An 8,350-nucleotide genomic window follows, 5' to 3' on the forward strand; every position below is an offset into this window, starting at 1 on the left:
AAAAAAAAAAAAAGCACTGGGTAACTGAGAGGTTTTTCGTATTTGTAGGAGGCACTGTATGTCCTGTCTGTGTCTGTTATTCAACATGTATGAGTTAAAAGGTTAATATTCTACCTTTTTTTTCATTGTATAAATATCACCTGATAGAGTTAAGTAACAAAAAACTGTAAATAAAATGGTGAGGAAACAAATGAAACTAGTATAAGAGATCTCTCAAACAGTTTCACAGCCGTGGTTTCTTTGCTACTGCTTCTAGGTTGCTTAATGTACTGTATTAGAACTTTAAAATCTGTCTTGTACAATTAGTATGAAACGAAAATTGTACCTGAAACAACTCTGCATTTTTTTCTGAAATAATGGAAATGCAAACAGAAGTAGAACAGAGATAGACAGAAAAAAATAAATAGTTAATTAAAGGCACTAGAGGTTTAAAATATAATGTGTCTGAATTACAATGTAGATTTTGACTTTTTGCTAAGAACTGGCTTGGAAATCTATCTATTAAAATATTATCAAGAGATTACGCTGTCAGAGCGAGAGAAGAATAAAAGATATGAGCACACAAAATTACAGCTTTGCAATTTATAGGTAATTTAATGCTGTTATATTTCAGTTTTTCAGAAAAGTTTAAAAAATGTTTGATCATGCCAAAATGATTATACAGATATAGTTTTCTTTAATGGAGACCTTGAGGTCTTGAAATTATATTCTCTATCCCCAACCTAAGCAATACCATTTCTTATTTTAAAAAACAGCATCTTAAAAGAGTTCTGTCTGATATTCAGAAAACACTCAGTTTTTGCACACATGCCTGCATATCTTGGCACAGGCACACAAAACATGCTGATCTTTAATTTTCATATATTGTGTTCATCACAGGTGACTTCCAATACATAGAGTTATCTGTAAAATTATTAATAGCCTGACATTTATGGATGGATAAATCTGAAAATCCTTTTTGATATATACCCTGTGGCTAACACCAATTGCAGTTACATAATGCAACTAAGGGTTTACTGAACAATGGAAAGGAAACATAAAAAAGCACAGTTACATTATTCATTTCTTATTTTTATCAACCAATTTCATGACTAACCAAACTAATATGTCTGCCAAATAGTTTCCAGTAAAATCTAACCTTTCTCACTTCATTATAGATCAGTCACACTGACACACGTGTTAAAACTATTATTTAAAGAGTCTTTTTGGAGATACCCAGGAATGAAAGTTGAAAAACATTGAGTAATATACCTTCCAGCTACAATCCTATGTACTTTGAGAGGGTGGTTCAGCAGTCTCCTAAAAAAGGTGCCTACAGTCAAATCCAGAGCTTCTTAATAATGAGTTTGTAATGTCTTGGTGGGAGTTGTAAGGAAGATGCTCTGATTTCTTTCTTCCCAAGCTCTCCCAGTTGGAGTAGGATGCTAAAATATTTACTAATGTACTTCAGAAGATGAAAGAGTAAAATGGCTCTGTAAAGTAATGATTGGGCTGTTGTCTGGAAAGGGAAAGTTCTGTGCTCCAGACCCTCCTGTAAATCACTCATTACTTTGCATTAGATCTGCAGACAACATTTTGCAATGCTATGAATGTGTGTGCAGATGGATGTCAAAATATCTTCATTGCATGAGAATTCAATGCGGTATTTTCAAAGCAGCCTGAAGCAGTAGATTCCTTTGTATCTTATCCTGGGTTCTGGTACAACCACAATTTTTTATATAAACGTACTGCAAGTTCTTTTAAGGTTAGACTAGGACCCATGGAGAATTACATGCTTGTTTTTTGGATAACATAGTTTCTCCTCTCACCAGGGTAATGAAACTTGGTACTACATAAAAGCAAATATTAAACAAAGCAAATACTAATCAAATATCCAAGCAACTGTTAATAACCTATGCTAATTAATTGATTTTACCCTTTATACTGGTAACGTTTATTATCACAACCTGTTTCTATTGTCATAAAACTTTGTATTTGATATTTTGGAAAGGTACTGAATGCATGAGCAGTCATTTGCTTAAAAAACCTGCTAATTGTGAACTATAGAAAGTGACTTAAGTAGTATATTTTCCTTCATTTTGATTTTTTTTTTTAAACAAAGCACATTATTTAAGTCAGTAAAGCTCTAGGCAGTGCTGACTAAAGATTGCAAAACACAATAGAAAGAGGTTTTGAAAACAGTTTTATTGAGTTGAAAGAAACAAAGTGTAATTTAATCATTTCTTCAAAATGTTCTTAAAATGTTCCAGTTGCTGCATAGCTGTAAACATTCAAAACAGCCTTGGATTAATTTCCATTGTGTTGTGTGGTGGTGTTCTTTTTTTTTTTTTTTTTTTTTTTTTTGGGGGGGTGGTGTTAGTAGTTAGTCCTGTGATCCTGTGATTTTTATTTTTGTTTTTGTTGTCTAATTACACGCTATTTCAGGTTTTACTGGTGATTATTTGAAAGCATTTCAGTACAAAAATAACGTTGGAAATTTCAAAATTTTACTTTATTTGTAGCCTGACGGCACATATGTTAATCTTTATAGGTTTCATTATACACCCACCTGTGCCTCTTCATCCTGGCAAATATTATTTATGTGATAAGTGTAAGTACCACTAGTAACTGTTTTGTTCCATTAAAAGCTCATTAAATAGATAGACAGAGGCTAAGGGAAGGGACAGAATATAAGGGCTAAGTGCAAATATTTTTCTTAGAGTAGGAGCATTCACTTTAGGAATAAATGTTCTACGGAATTCTAAGCTGGAATTTTCTGTCACTCATTACAATCAATATTACCATCTGCATTGAAATGAGCATTTTGCCTGAAACTCCACAGGAACAGGATGTTACTAATGAGGTTAGCTTTTTCTAACTACTTGGCGGTTGTAAAAGAAACATCTATTGACACATTATGTCATGCACTATGTATTTTATTTGTTTATTGTATGTGCCTTTGAAAAATAACGCTATTTTGATCATGGAGAATCCTATGAATGGAAGATAAATTGTTCCCACCTGGGTAGAACTGAACTCATAATGAACTCATAAGCAGAAAACTTGCACGGGGGGAGGCAGGTGACAGGCAGAGGGTGGGGGAGAGTCACAGAGAGGGGAGATTTCTGAGAACTACTGCAAACAAACAGCCAGAAAAACTTAGAATGGATCAGAAAGGGCTGCTTAGAGTCTGCTGCAACTCATAAAGTCACTGAGCTAACAGAAATCAAGCCTGGAAGCAAGTATCTGTCCTGCAGGCAAATAACTTCTATTAGTATTTATACACATTTCATTTAACTGTTTTGCCAGTAATAGCACATGCCCATGATCTTTAACAACATTATTGGTCAGAAAGTCAGGCAATGGATCAACACTGAAAGTATCAGGTATAGAGTCTCTGAGCTTCAGGAAGCTCTGAGGAAGCCCTGCCAGAGGCTTCAGATAGGACCAAGGCCTGTCATGCCTTGCCTAACTTTTGATGATGTGTTCTGCAGTATTTCCTGATATTTTCATTAAAAATCTCCTTAGATTATTAATACAGGATACATGTAAATTTATATAAAGACTAATAAAAATTAGCTTCTTAATAGAGGTGCTTGTCATCATGTGAAGAAAAAGTTGGTCCGTGTCCTGCCATAAATCTGAGTTTTCATTAGTGTAGTATTTTAGCTGATAACATTCTTGGATGATTTGCATTGAATGAAAAATGTAAGAGGGAAAGCAGTAAAGTGACTGTTCTTCTGTCTCTCACTGTATCTATAACAGAAAGAGAGAAGAGGAGGTAAGAGAGTATATTCTTATAATCTATTGTTTTATACAAAAAATATTTCACTACTGAGAGGAAGAGAAGACGAGAGCTCTTGCCCATGAGCTTGGTTATCGTGCCTGGTGGAAAGACATTTATTCTGAGTTTAGGAAGACTTCATTATTTACTCATAGTGAAGTAAACTTTGGAAGTCATACCTACTTGGTGCATGTAAAACCTTTGGTATCATTACGTTTATTGTTCTGTATATGCCATATTTTTAAATATTAACAAGCTTACAGAAGATTTAACTTTTGTTTTTTAGACATTTTAAAATATATTTTCTTCACTCATGCAATACCTACAGGAACCTGGACTGATTCTGTGGTGTAAAATGTTGTTTTTTTTTTTTCCATTTTTATTTTTGCTATATTGAACTCAGTTGGATGCCATGTTTTTTGTTGTTGTTGTTTGTTTGTTTGTTTTCTGCCTCACCAGAGGGAAGTGTCCACTAGCACTTAATAGTTTTAACCTGTAGAAATACTTGTACTTTGCACCTACTTTAATTGCTTATGTTTCCTTTTTGATAGTCTCTTTTTTTTTTTTTTAAGGTCCTTACTGTAAAGCATTTATACAACCTTTTAATAATGTGTATGTTTCCAACACCCTCTGCAGAACTTCAGAACCAGATGTGTTTTATCAATCATAAAGAGAAAACTTTTCCTACCTCTTCTACACTCTTCTCAATCTAGCTAGCTCCCTTGCTACAGCACATTTTGCAAGTTCATGATGAAGCACTAATGGAAAGTTACTTTCAGAGTTTGAGTGTTTGGAGGATTTTTACCCATCACAAAGCTTGGTAGGTACCCCTTGTTTTTAGGTGCTTAATTTTACACTGCATTTAAATGAAACTGGTTGCCACTATGATGCAGATTTCTCTGTAAAATTGTCCTGTCTGTGGTAATACAGCAATTATATCAGCACTAAAGATTTACAACAAAAGGTAACTATAAAAATATATTTGTACAATGCAGCTCCAGGCTCAATGCTATACTATTAATAAAATTAATAAAATATACTATTTATGCCAATATGTAAAGGAGGGAAATACAATTTGACTATTCATTGTGAGAGACTATGATTTCAGCCTTGTTCCCCACTTTAGCTACGTGTAGGTAATAACTGTCAAATATTTTAGAGCTTTCAAATCATAAGCAGTGTCTCCTTCATATGGATCTGAACCTCTCCTCCAGCATTATGGAACTCCTACAATTTCCTGTAATAGCATACGGTCGTATTTAATTTATCCATCTTCATCCTATTTTCTCTGAAATTCATGTCAGTGTTCTGTTATGAATAAAGAAATGGGCACAGAAGATCTGCATGTGAAAATCAAGCAGATTTTTATACAATACAAAAGGTACTAACTTTGATGATGACTACTTTTGTTCTGGCTGCCTTTCCAAAAACAGTAAATTCAACTGATGACAGGAATGAAGCTGCCTTTGAAAGCAACTCTATATATTTGGATATATGCTCTTGGCATTTAGCAGATGTAAAAGAACTATTTTTCCTATAAATATATATAATGTGTGCTGCGTATTATCTGAGTATTGCACATTTATTTACAGTAATCAACATTTTATATACATCTGTAGAAAGTTATTTAAAGATGCAATGTATTTCCAAATCCTATATATCAAACAGCTTTTAAGCAAAAGGTAAGTTTTCTCCTCTCCATAACACGTTGCAGGGTCTATCTGTGGATTCCCATATCATTCACAATGTTATTAATTTAATTGTGCTTTTGATATTTTAAGGATTTTATTCTAGAAAAATTGATTTACCCACAAATACTCGTAAAGCCACATGCTGAAGAGGATCAATAAGTTGCTACAGTTGAAAACTATTCTCTCTTTGTGGGACTAATTTTCAGACAAATTAGTCCCATGGTTTGTTTCTGACGAGTGGTATCTGAATGATAATGATACAGAGAGCAGCAGAGGAAATACATCAAGGATCAGTTGGGCCATCCTTTTGGTGGAAAAACAGAAATAATTGGTAAATGTAGCCCATGTTTGAGTTATACCTGAACTGGGATCACCATATTTTCCCAGGTTGTGATTACTTTCACCAGATTCATAAACAGCACTGTGGTGGATTGACCTTGACTGGCTCCCGAATGCCAGTGCAGCTGCTCTCTCACTCCCCCTCCTCAGCAAGACATCTTATTTTCTAAATTAGATGGAAAAGCTGGTGGGTCAATGTAAGAATGGAGAGATCACTTACCAGTTACCATCACATGCAAAACTGACTCAACTTGGTGAAAAGTAATTTCACTTACTACTTATTAAGAACAGAGGAGGATGGTGAAAAACAAAGACAAAAACTGAAGCGACTTCCCTCCACCCCTCTTCTTTTTTTCCAGGCTCATCTTCACTCTTTCAGCTTCTGCCTCTTCTGCCTCCTTTACCCTGAGTGCCAGCAGGGGATGGAGAATGGGGGCTGTGGTCAGTCTGTAACAGCTCCTCTCTGACATTCTTTCCTCCTCATACTTCTCCCTTGCTCCAGAGGGGGTTCTGCTACGGGCAGAAAATCAAGGTAAGTCTACTCCAGAATGGGTGTCCAAGGGTCACAGCTTCCTTTTTGACAAAAAAAATGAGTGCAATCTCACAGCCTCTTTGTTTTCCAGCCTACCTCCCCAAACAGTCTTTGCTGAGGACTTGCCACCCAGGTTCATCGTTTACGTGTCAGAAATTAATTTCTTTGAGTAGTAGTACATGTGGACACTCAGGGACATTGGCAGCCCTGTTTTGTACCTCATGCTCCACCAGCCTAAGGCCAAGGAGCCCCATGTCAGCTCCAGCCTCTTCAGCAGCCCATGCCCAGCTCTGGCCCTAGCGAGATATGGACTGATCTTGCAGCATGCCTTGTCTCTGGCCCTAGCCTTGTCTCCTTGTGTGATGCTGGTCCTGGTACCAGCCTGTCCCCTCAAAGTGCCCGGGGCTGCTGGTGGGCCACACTAACACCCCCAGCTCTGCTCAGGGGCTGGAGGGTAAGGGCACACCCTGCCTGCACTCAGGTCACCCCAGCTCTTCTGCTGGAATCAGCCCCTGCCCTGCCATGCTACCTGACAGTATGAATGCAAAGGTACTTCTTTCCCCTCATTTTAAATTAGTATTCTCCTTTCTAGATCAAAAACTCTGGAAGTTTATTTTCCGTATTCAAAACCCAAACACACAAATTCTGCTGATTTGAAAGGCACGCTGTACAGGGCTGCAACCAATATGTTTTTGTTTGAATTGTCATATGACTGAGGCTTTAATGATGTTCTTGATCTTCTGCTTAGTTGCTTTCCTTTGTAAATAATCCATCAAAAGTTATGTTTTTGTACAGGAGAGTAACAAACTATGTTACTATAGTTACATGATAGATATTACAATTGCAAAATTGAATAAATAAACACTATGATTCTACCAACAGTTAGATGGCATTTATATTTTGGCATTTTAGAGCTTTATTTTGTGTTTGTATTTTGCATATGCTAGGTATGTTAGATATATGTGGTGCATAGTGTAATAATGAGATTACAAAAAATATTCTTTCTTCTGTCTCTTTGTATAGTAAAGGGGCAGAAAGCCACAAAACATTTACCAAATGTATCTAAATTATGTAACTGAACACAAAATACAGGATCATATCACATGGTTTTGTTCATTTGCATGTTGAGTGGCATATCCCCAGTATAATAAAGAAGAAAATACGAGTAAAAAAACTTTAATTCTCTTATCTGTACACTTATGTTGTTGTTGCTGCTGTTGTTGTCTTTTTTTCCCCCTTTTGTGCATTGTAGCACTGAAAAAGAAAATAAGGTAGATAAATATGAGGAAAAAAAGCAAAACAAACATACAAAAAAAAACAAAACATAAAGATCATAGTTATCATTGATAGAAATAACTTTTTCTAAAAGTCATGTTTGAGCTATTGTCTTAACATAAGCAGTTTGCTGCCTTTGTAATGGATATTTTCAACGAGGACCTCGAGCGGATCGGCTGCAGCGAGGGCTCCTGGCAGGGAGACGAACGGAGCCAACCCCTAAACCCCCCCAGTAACGCGGCAGAGAGCGGCTTGGTCAGAGCCGCAGCCCCAGCCCCCTCTCCCCGAGCAGGCAGGAGCTGTGCTTGTGCCGCCGCGGGCGTTGACGTGCTGAGGGCGGAGCCAGGGGTGACAGCAGCCCACCCACCCCCTGAATCTATAAAAGCAGTGCCCAGGGGGCGTCGTGACCTAGGATCGCCGCCAACAGGATGTGCTAACAGGGCCGGCTTGGCAGTTAGCGCGGGCAGTTCAGGCAGGGCAGGGAGGAGTGCGAGGAGGGTCCTCTCCCCCCTTTCCCACCTCCCTTTCTCTTCCCCATCTTTCTTCGGGAAACTCTGCCTCGCTGCACCTAGAATTCACCATGGTGGGCACCTGTTGCAGCGGCCGGTCTGAGGCAGCAACCCAAATGGAGGAGATGCTGCCTCTCTGAACTCATGTGGGCACTCAGGTGGATCCCCTGAGGGGGGAAGTGGCAGTCCAGACAGGTGACTGTGGGGAGCTCCAGAATCTGGAGACCCACCTGTGTCCTGA

General features: G+C 37.7%; 1 long non-coding RNA gene across 1 annotated transcript; it reads left to right on the plus strand.

Annotated features, from left to right (window-relative positions):
- The first annotated feature begins 1,095 nt into the window (after positions 1–1,095).
- Positions 1,096–7,891, plus strand: LOC106036996 (uncharacterized). The gene is made up of 3 exons (XR_010825108.1): positions 1,096–4,583; positions 6,153–6,325; positions 6,918–7,891. It is a non-coding gene; the product is annotated as an uncharacterized lncRNA (long non-coding RNA).
- Positions 7,892–8,350: the final 459 nt, after the last annotated feature.

The sequence above is a fragment of the Anser cygnoides genome, chromosome 1, assembly GCF_040182565.1.
Source record: "Anser cygnoides isolate HZ-2024a breed goose chromosome 1, Taihu_goose_T2T_genome, whole genome shotgun sequence".
NCBI classification, from domain to species: Eukaryota; Metazoa; Chordata; class Aves; order Anseriformes; family Anatidae; genus Anser; species Anser cygnoides.